Here is a 9,771-nt window from a genome sequence, read left to right on the forward strand (position 1 = left end):
AAGAGGGTTTCCAGGTAAAAGCAAATAAGACTAGACTTTCACATTATAAGAGCCATGGGCCCATTTAGTCTCTCTTCAGGCTAATTGTCACTCAGTACTTGCCTGAGTTCCTTTCCTCAGCTTTGGGGATGGGGAGACAGAACATCAACCCAAAAGAGGAGCTGCATCTGGTGGGGAGTCAGAGTTACTGCATCCGCTTTACATATCCTCTCTCTAGATTCAGCAGGCAGTGGCGCTGGGACCAGACGTGCCCATTCGGTGGCTGCTGTGCTGCACAGGGCTCCTCCCATGGAATGGAGTCAGGTTCTTGCTCCTTCTCCCCACTATGGCCAACACTGACAGTGGCCTGCAGGGATTCAAGCAGGCATCTTTCCTCGTCTGAACTGGACATCTCCAGGACTGGATCAGGGATCACCTGCATTCAAAGCGGGTCCTCTATGGCTGAACTGCAGCCCTTCCCCAGAGGGAATCTGGGACCCCCTTATGGAGTGAAATGCTGGGAAAGGGTGGCTATTTGCCTATGCCAAAGCCCCAAAGAAGGCATTGATTCACAGGAAATGTTTATGTATGGATTTAGAAGTGTGGATGCAAATGGGGAACTTGATATTATCAAAACAGAAATATAATATGCCTTGACAGAGTTAGAGGTCTGTGAGCCGGGGATCTGCTTGCCTGCTCAGTCCACTGTCCAGGGGCAAACAGTTGCGGGGGGTGGGGGGGGCAGCTGCTGCTCTCCCCTTGGGCGGCTCCTTCACTTTAGACCGGACTTGAATGGTTCCCTGCAAAGAAAGGTGTGTTGCCGTCCTAAGAGAAGAAGTCTCTCCCAAACCCACACTCAGCATAGAGGATTACAAGAGTCCTGACATTCCCAGAAATCCTCTTAGCTGGGCCTAAGGGGAGAGCCCGACCGGGCCCTGGAACTCCCGCCCAAGGGATGTGCATTTCGCTGCCCCTCTGATGAGCTTCCACAGTGTGGTGAAAAACCTCCTTTTCAGGGAAAGATATCAGCAGTAAAATGCCATCTCAGAGAGGGTGTTGGGAGAACCCCAGTGGTGCTGGAGCCCTGAATCTCTCACTGGGAACCTGGAATCTCTGAGAGGCCCTTTGCCCCACTGGCCTGCTGCCCACAAGCACTTGCTGCGATAAAGTTGCCACAGTCCTGATGCGCGCTCTCTCTCTCACTCTTTCTCTCGGTTTTTTTGTTTTTGCACAGCTCCACTTGACTTGCCTTTGTTTCCCTTCTTGCTACTGCCCTTCCTGCATCACCCCTGTCCATAGATTCCCTTTTTTACAAATAGCTGTATCCTTGGGGGAAAGGAACCTTCAAACACACACACACACACACACACACACACACTCTTACCTGGCAGGGGAGATACCATGACCAAGCAGGTAGTTTTCCCAGAATGAGGCTCATCCATTCCACTCGAGGTATGCTGACCCTGCCATTTCTCCAAATGCAGGAAACACAACTGTCCAATTTGTGGTGGTGGAATCTGCTCAGAAACTCTGCTCGACCTCCAAGGTCTTCCTCCAAGCGCCAGCCTCATAGGAGACTCGGACGGTGGCAACAAGGGGCAAGAGCCTTTTTTGTGGCGGCCCCTATCTTTAGAACAACCTTCCTGCTGTACCCCTCCTTGCACCAAACTTGCCCTATTTTTGGTGCCAGGCCAAGACAGTCCCTTGGGAAGGAGCCTTAAAGATCTCTTTGGTTATCCAGGGGCCTGAGGGAATTATTCAGGTGATTGTTTTCCTTTGCAGTCTTTTTACTGTATTTTTAGCTATTTTAAATTCATCTTAACACTGTTGTTTTTATGGTATTTGTATTGTATTTCTTGTTTTGTTTTATCCATTGTTATAAACCACCCAGAGAGCTTTGCCTGTGGGGTAGTTTAGAAATGGAATAAATGAATGATAATAGGAGGAAGAAGTGGGGGGGGGAATGGGCACAGATGCAAACTTGTGCCTCTGTCTGTGCGTCCTGTGACCTAAGCCCTGTCCTGTCTTAATGAATTTGGCATTTAGCTGTCTCTGGGTTTTGATTAAGTGTTCACTGCTGTTTTCTGTTAAATTTTGCTACCATTTTAATATTTAAGGCTTTATTGTTATACTGTCAGGGTTCTTTTATGTGCCGCTTTGGTTTTATTCTCGGCGTTTGCTGCCTTGAGCTTTCCCCAAGGGAATGGCACATTACATACATTCTAAATAAATAAGCAAGGGAGCAACCCTGTTGCCCCCACCCTTGGGGCATGAGAGCCTCCCAGCTTGGAGGCTGACATGCATCCTATGTTCCACGGGGGGGGGGGGGGGGGGGGGGCGCAGCGGTCCTGCCCTGACTTTTATCTGAACAGCTGTTTTTGTCGATTGATAAAGCATCAGTGAGTGGGAGAGAGAAAGGCCTGGCCACCAATAGGAATGGCCTAAGTCCTCAAGCCTAGCCCAGTCCCTCCCCTCCCGTAGCCCATCTCTCATTTCCCACCCAAAGTGTATTTGTGGTCTTAGCATGTTTGTTAGCACTGACTGGGGTGAGGGGCTGGCACAGCAACTTGGTCTTCCAAGTGCCAGCTCTGGGATCGCATTGCTGGGACTCTGGATAATTGCATGGGCTCTGGAAATACTATGGAAGGCTACAGGCTTGTTCTCTAAATGTAATAAATAAACCTCTGTAGGATGCAGTGTATGTTCTTTTTGTGGGGTGGGGACACTGAGGCAAGGTGCTTTTAAAAATGTGATTCCAGCATCCAGCACAGCACTGTTGGAGAAGATAGTGATCCATTATACTATGAATGTAAAGCCAAACCATGTACCTCTCTGCAAAAGGGAATGAGGGTATTTGGCATGGGAGGAGGAGAGAGAAAATAAGTGTGTGTGTGTGTGTGTGTGTGTGTGTGGCCCACCTGGCAAGTTGCTTCTGGAAGTACTTAAGGGCGTTTTCTAGAGTAAGCGCCTTGACTGAGCCAAATGTATATGGAGGGCCTTTCACTGCCACACTTGCCCCGGGGTGTGTGTGTGTGTGGGAGAAAGAGAGAGACTCTCAGAGGTGTAAGTCATTGGTGGTTCTTGGTAGGGGAGTCATAGGATGAAGTGGTGCTCCATCTCTACCCACTGCGAATGTGAACTGTGGGTGGAGTTTACCTTCATAGGTTTCTTCCATGTGGTGGCAGGAAGTTCCTCCATTTTGCTTTTCCACCATTGGAATTTCAACAGCTGAACAGGTGAAAAGCAGGCATTCTGGGCAGGGCAGTTACCACGAGGCAGATCAGGGGAGGCTCCGGGCCTGCGGTATCCAGAGTTGTCCTATTCCCTCAACACATCCTTAGAATGGAGGTGGGAGGCAAGTCATGCCAGCCCTGGAGCTGGCATAGCTCGCTTCGCTTCCCTTGAGAGTAGTGGGAAGCAAATGTTGGGGTGGGAGGGGAAGCCTCGAAAAAGGCCTGGCTAGCCAAGGATAGAAGGTCCTTCTCCTTCCATCATCTTCACTGAATAGCTCTGTTAAGTCTTGAGCTTCTTTCTTACCACAATGTCGCTTACATTTTTCTAATCTGAGACCCATGTTAATTCCAATATTTTACAAGAGATTAAGTTTTAATTATCTTACTCTGTATAATATTATTATTATTATATTCACTGTTTCCCTGTTCTCTCTTTTCTGCACTAGCTGTTTTCTCATTGACTTACATCGTCAAGTTCAGGCAGTGCAGCAAAACTCTTTCAGTGTAGCATTTACTCTGTTGTACTCTTTAAAAATGGCAACAATAAAGATCTTGTTTGTTGTGGTTTCTTTTTTCTGAGTTTAAGCACAGCTATAGTGCCAGCTGTTATTGTGTGGACTGGCAAAGCCCTATTGAGGTTACTTTCTTCACTGGCCCTTTAATTAGCTGTTTCCTATTCGTAGCCTGCACAACCTTCTATGGAAGTCATCATACACTGAAATGCAGACAGTACTGATCAGATCTGGAACTGCCTGGCTTTAGCAGGCCATCAAAAATGAAGGACTGTGTGCAGACTCTGGTCAGGTTCATTCATTAGCGGCCAGTCCTATATAGCTGTACTCACAAGCAACTCCATATTTTCAAACATGACATTCTGAATTATGAAAAACTCTGAAGTTAATTTTGTTTCTAAATATATTATGGCTATCAGTTTATGTACACCTAGACTTAACTTATTCCATAAACTAATACATTTGCAATATATTTGTATACTTTGTTGCCTGCTTTTGTCCTAAACAAGAAAGAAACTTCATTTCCAACTCTTAATTTCTGCAATACTCTCCATTCTTTCCACTTGTATTGAGATGTTAGGCTCATTCCCATGTTTACATCTAAATTCTTTCTGTGCATGTGTGTGGGGGGGTACTTATTAAATTTATATCTTGACAATTCATTTTATATCAATTGATATCTTCCATGGAATCTATGGTGGAAGAGGTGAGGTTCCAATACACTGAATGAGTTCATACAGCTTGCTAAGTCATTGTGGTTAAAACGTTGTGGTGACTTTGTCATCTAAGCCTGGAATGGTTTGCCAGGATAGCTTTCGCCTGACTTTTAGGCCACTCTGACAAGCCATGGCTTATTGAAGGGTGAGTTTGTCTCACAGTGGCTTGATGTCCAAACCCTGGCAACATGACCTATGGAGCACAAAGCTCCACAACAAGCAAGCCTCTTGGCAGGAGTGGCAAAATCTCATTACTGCTTTTGCCGAAAGTCTCCAGGCCAGTGCCAAGGACAGCTGTCCACAAAGTGCCCAAGTGACACAGAAGGTTGGTTGCCACTGCATTCAGCCTCTCCACCCCTTTTTGGCATTTGGGGAGGCGGTGGGCTTGAGGAGGAGGTGTGTGACAGGGCCACTGGCATCCACAGCCTGCTTTCTCCTCGAGCCTCAAATGAGGAGTTGGCACAAGGCAGGATCGCCTCCCAGTCCAGCTGGCCAGGAGTCCTTACCAGGCAGAACGAAGGCAGCCATACTCCTGCTTGTCATTGCCATGCATGTACAACAGTGATGAGCAGGATCAGAGCCACTTTCTCTTGAGCTCACAAGGAGTCCTTGTCAACAAAAATGGCCATGGCACCAGGCAGGGGCAAGCTGTCTTCTGGAAGGAGCTGCATTCTGCTGGGCCTCTTCTACAGAGACTGTCCCTCTTGTCCCTGCCTCCTATCAAAGCTTCACTGCCTGGATAGCTCCTAGACTGTGTATATTATCATGCCATGCAACCCCTCCCAGAGTCCTGTCCAGATACTGTCTTGGGGAGCAACGAAGCTCCACAGAATCCATCCCCCTGCAGTTCACAGACCTCCTCTTGTGCTCAGCCCTGTCTTAGAAAGTGAACCAAGCTGAGTGAAAGGCCCTGGCCTCTTGTGGAGCCCCCATCGTGCAACCAGCAACCTCTTCCATGTAATGTGCAGCAGAAACAAAGGCTGCATGTTATGTGCAGGGAAGAGGAGCACCACATGCACAACATTTGCACCGTGCTTGAGTCCTGGGAAGCCTTGCATGCGCATTCAGCATGCTTGCCAGGTGGCTGGACTCATGGGCCAGGAAAGTGAGCCACCAAGCCCCCGAATCTGATGGATCCTCATCTCCAAGGCAGATTCCTCACTCATCCCTAGCTTGACCCAGCCTCTCCAGCCTCTCCAGCACGCTTAGAAAATCAGGTACCTTTGGGGAACATCTCATTATTGGACAAGTTTCCTCATTCTTTTTTTCTCTTTACTAGGTGAGCATGTGTCTATGACCAAAGTACCAGGACCGGGGTGAAAGAAGTGGATGGAGATCATGGCATGATGCAGCAGGGCCAGAAGCAAAGATAAAGTCAAGAACAAGCAGAGGTCAGATACCAGCAAGGCATGGCCAGATGTAAAGGCAGAGTCATGAGCAAGTGAAATCAAATATCAATGAGGTACAGAGATAAAGGCAGAGATGGGTACAGCCAAGGGTCAGATGCTGACAAAGCATAATGGTATCAGGCACAAGGGCAAGGAAAAGATGCCAATTAGGTATGGGAGAACTAGAGGCAAATGCAAGGAGCAAGTTCCTGACAAGGTACGGTCAGTCCAGAGGCCAGGGGAACAGTCAGAGCACAGAGAACTGACAGCAAGTTTAGATCAGGAAGCAAGACCAAGAACACAATGCAGCTGCCATAAAAGCCCATGGTCCTGTGGCAAGGAAGCTTCTGGAGCGCCCAAACCTGCTGCATGATTGCTCAGGCTCCACTCCTCGCAAGGACCTACCTGCAGGTCTGATCCTGGTCCTGGGCACCATGCTGCTCTTTACTATTACATCACCAGAGGAAGCTGCGTCAAGGCTTCAGATCCCAACACTTTCCCTGGCAGTTCTGCATTCTTTTCTTATGGTATAGATATTTCTGAGCTTTTAAGATGTCAAACAAATGCAGAAAGACATGATCATGAAAAACAAAAAAGAAGTGATGCTATTAAATCTACATTTGCCTTTTTATTAGCCTGCTTCAGTGAAAACTGATACTAAAGGGTGCACAGCAACCAATTCAGAAAACTTACATGAACCCATGATGGTTTGAAAATCTTATTTCCCCAAGTCCATAACCGAGCAATATCTAAAGCAATAACATGAGAAATTGTAATGCTCATGACTTAAGGTAGCATTCCGAGGCTCAAGGCTAAAGGGCAAATGAGCTTGTCCATCTGATTTCTAATTGTTGTCTCCAGTCTACTGTTAGAAATGCCTATGGGAAATGGAATGTATGAATAACAAGGAAAACCCATTAAGATGCATTACTGTCATGACTATGACATCATTCCGAGCCAATAGGAAGGTCGGAACAGTACTCCAGAGCTCTGAAATCATTTCTTAAATAAGACTTGAGTTTTAGCTTCTCCAATTCTTTTTGCTAGCTTTAAGTTTATTGCCAGCTATTCAGATTTAACACCTACAAAACACCAATCTCCAAATTAGTACTGTTGCCTTTCAGTATATCTGCTCAAGAGCTGATGTAAACTTTCCCTCAAGAGCAATCAATATTCAATAACCTGCCTCTGGAGTCCCTCGTTGATGACGAGTACTTTCATGCTCTTATTTTTATTTTATTTTCACTTTATAAAAGATTCCAGGTAGTTTGACAGCTTTTCAACATCACAAGCAATTCTTTGATGTGTATACTCGTATGTTCCAGCTGGCTCCGTTCAGGACATGCCCACCATGTGCATGTCTAGCCTATCCTTGAGCACCCGCACTGATGGGGCCTCAACCACCTCCCGTGGAAGCCCATGCCACACCCTCGGGGTCCTAACTGTCAGGAAGTGCTTCCTGGCATCCAAATAGAACCTTGACTCCCTGAGCTTTGCTCCGTTGGAGTGTATCCTGCCCTCCTCTGCAGGGGAGAACAGGTCTGTAATATCCTCCATGTTGAACTACAGAATCATTTGGGAAGTTTCTTTGTAAATGAATGTAAGGAAGAAAGACAAGCAAAGGAGAATAAGAAATGGTAATATTCTATTTGAGAGCTTTACCTCAACCACCTCCTCTTTTTCCTAATCCTTAAAGGAGTTCACATGAGGATTTCTGCTAAGGACACAAACTCCCCAGCAAATCTCCAAGGGAGGTACATTCAGTGTTTTATGCTGGCAATTTGCAATCAACCTGGTGGTCTAACAACCTGGTTTTAGGCAGAAGACAGACTCCTACATTTTTAATGATGTCGCTAGAAGTAGTATCTCTGTTTTCTCCCAGATGGTCTCTTTCATTTTTGATTAAATATGTCCAACATGTTGGAACATAACTTTCTTTTCTTTATTTGGCAGATACATTATGAATGGGAAATGATTAAACGCACCTCTTCTTGCCTAATGTATAGATATTAGGGCACAGATCTGTGCTGGAGGTTGCTCCTGAAGCAGCTCCTTTCCAGGGCTGAGGTTGTTTGTGTTCTATATTTAGAAGTCTGTAACATTTAGACTGGAGTGTCATTATTCAGAAATCACTTGATTCCGGCCTTCCTGTTTAATTGCCACTGTTAGAGCATCCCCTGGCATGCCTCCTCGCTTCTCACCATGCTACAACATGCTTGGTCTGTTCTTCTGTGAACGTCCTTGAAATATTAATTTGATGAAGTTGTATACAAAATAGAACGTCCCCCGTGGGCCTTTCCACGTGATCCGAAGAGTGTGCCTCAACCAAATGGCAGCAGGAGCAGCACTTCAATTGCCCTGTCACGTTACCAACCTCCATACATGGCTAGGCAGGGCCTCAGTCTCACTGCTCCCAGGGTTACTGCGTTGGCTTTATTGTATCCTGAGACCACGTGGGTTTGACTTTCTTTCTGTTTTCCTTCATGGTTAGCTATCCAGAGAGCTGCTTCTACTGGGGAGCATATCAGTACAGAACACAAGCAAGTATGAAGTGCTGCCTTCAAAAAAAAAAAAAGGAATGTGCAGCAGAGGTTTTTTAAAAGGCACAACCAGACACACTGGCCTGGTTTGCACATAGTGCCAACCAATGGATTATTCCACCATGGTTTGTTGCCCTACCCAGAGTTTACTTGGCAGACAACCAAAAGAGTCATAGTGTGTTTTCTCAATACCCAGGCTATTTGTCTCTGTCCTTCTTTGGGACACTGTATTGCTGGTATGTGGAATACCTGGTTATTTGACTGCTCTTTTCTGCCACTCCTGTTGCCTTGCAAAGCAGCTAACAAACAACCTCTCATTCTAGGGTCAGTTATAATGGCTACTTATGGTTTCACAAGCCAAGGTTCACAGCCCAACAACAAACCATTAATTCTCTTTGTCAGTTGTTTGTACTGGGCGCGGGGGGGGGGGGGGTAGCACAGCCATGTTCACACACCAGTAGGTGCAATTCCAAGAAAAAACCCCTGCCATCCAAAATGCATGCAACGCGACAGTTACTCGTGTGAAACATACACTTCATGTAAAATGCAAAGTAGTTTGTGTTCTCTAGAACTCAAAGCCCTGTTTTTAAAACTTCTAGTTTTGCTCCCTTAGCCAAAGACACTGGCTCACCACAGACTCCACTACTACTTTCCACGATGAAGGAAATCTTCCTTCTAAAATATGAGACCCCTTCCAAGTTACATAAAGCTGTCAGTATTATCAGGGTGGCGATGCCCAAAAATATTTCTTCTCCCTCTCCTACATGAATCCCACAGTTTTAAGTTCTGCCAATTTTATTATTTGCTTTTTCTCAAGAAGCTTGTTTGTCTTCTTCCCAGACCTCATTTTGGAATCAGGTTATGGCATTCTTATGTTCCAGGCATTTGGAAATCAAAATTGTTTTGCTGTTGTTTGCATTGTTCATGCAATCAGTCTTAAAAACTGCTTATTCACACACACACACACACACACACACACAGCCTTGTTCAAAGACAGTTTATAAATGCTGCAAGTAAATAAATTCATTGCTAGTATTAACATTTATATTGCATAATATTACTGGGCTTAGATCTCTAAATTTGATGAAATTTCATTGACACTTGCAAAGACAAGGCCAAATACTTTCTTCCCCAGTTAACTTGAAACTCTTTGGATGCACTCCTGTTCACGTTTGTCTGGGTAAGTTCCATTCAGTTCAATGGGAGACACTTCTGGTTGTGTACCCAGAGGCTGTCTTTGCAATAAGAAGGCCTTTTTGAGAAAATGTCCTTGCAACATGTGCTGTTATGCCACAGAATCCCAAACGTGGCATTGGTCAGCCTTGCCCTTCCATTGGTTTTTCCCCTCTTAGTAAAACAGACACAAAAATAGCCATCAAACAAAATGAGAAGTCAGAAGAAAA

General features: G+C 45.7%; 1 non-coding gene across 1 annotated transcript; it reads left to right on the forward strand.

The window, feature by feature from the left end:
* Nucleotides 1-1,355: 1,355 nt before the first annotated feature.
* LOC123021418 lies at nt 1,356-1,513 on the forward strand. The gene has a single exon (XR_006414309.1). It is a non-coding gene; the product is annotated as a U1 spliceosomal RNA (small nuclear RNA).
* Nucleotides 1,514-9,771: the final 8,258 nt, after the last annotated feature.

The sequence above is a fragment of the Varanus komodoensis genome, unplaced genomic scaffold (assembly GCF_004798865.1).
Source record: "Varanus komodoensis strain SLA01 unplaced genomic scaffold, ASM479886v1 scaffold16, whole genome shotgun sequence".
Lineage (NCBI taxonomy): Eukaryota > Metazoa > Chordata > Lepidosauria > Squamata > Varanidae > Varanus > Varanus komodoensis.